Source organism: Gavialis gangeticus, unplaced genomic scaffold, assembly GCF_001723915.1.
Source record: "Gavialis gangeticus isolate Ggan-Ray unplaced genomic scaffold, GavGan_comp1, whole genome shotgun sequence".
NCBI classification, from domain to species: domain Eukaryota; kingdom Metazoa; phylum Chordata; order Crocodylia; family Gavialidae; genus Gavialis; species Gavialis gangeticus.
Genome location: NW_017728993.1, coordinates 1785661 through 1786736, shown reverse-complemented (window position 1 = coordinate 1786736; position 1076 = coordinate 1785661).

The following is a 1076-nucleotide window of genomic DNA, read 5'->3' as shown; positions in this document are numbered from 1 at the left end:
AAACCCATGCTGGGTATCCCTCAGGATATTGCCTTCAGCTAGTCTGTTAAGGATAGCCTCTTTGATAAGCTTTTCCAAGACTTTCCCCAGGATAGAGGTCAGGCTGATGGGCCTGTAGTTTGCCAAATCTACTTTCCTCCCTTTCTTGAAGATAGGCATGCCATTGACCCTCTTCCAATCATTGGGCATTTCACCAGAGCGCCAAGAACTCTCAAAGATCCATGACAGGGGCTGAGCTATAATGCTTGCCAGCTCCCTGAGTACCCTCGAGTGTAACCCATCAGCGCCGGCTGACTTGAAGGTCTCCAGCCTGTCGAGGTGTTCTTTCACGAGGTCAGCTTTGTTAGAGGACAAGGAATTTCCCTCACCTGGGCCTCCCTGACCCATAGTGGGCAGAGCCATCCCATGGGGCTGATGAAAAACTGATGCAAAGTACCCATTTAGCAAGTTTGCTTTTTCCTGGGCATCAGTTGTCAGTTGCCCCATCTGGTTTAGCAGGGGTTCAATGTTGCCCTTGCTTTTCCTTCAGCTCCCCACATATCTAAAAAAGGACTTTTTATTTTCCTTGATATTTGTAGCTAGCTGGAGCTCCATCGCAGCCTAGGCTTTCCTGATTTGCTCTCTGCAAGTCCGGACTAAAGCAGAGTATTCCTCCTTGGTGGCGGTTCCAGCCCTGCATCCTTTATAGGTCTTCCTTTTAAGATGCAGGAGGTCCACCAGTTGCCTGGAGAGCCAAGGGGGCTGCTGTGCCCTTTTGCTGCCTTTCCTCTGAGACAGGATGGACTTTGCTTGTGCATCCAGGATTGCTCCCTTGAGGAGCATCCATGCATCCTGAACTCCCCTCTCCATTGGGTTGTGGCCTTTTAGGGCCTATCTGACAAGCCTCCTTAGCTTGTTAAAGTCAGCTTTCCTGAAGTCGAGGATTTCTGTACCACTGACTGACTTGCCAGCTTTACGGCAGATGGTGAAGGTGATCAGTCATGATCACTGTCACCCAGCTTCCCTTTGATTGTTAGATTGCCAGTTAGGTCATCCCCAGTTGCCAGTACGAGGTCGAGCAGTGCTTTACCTCTTGT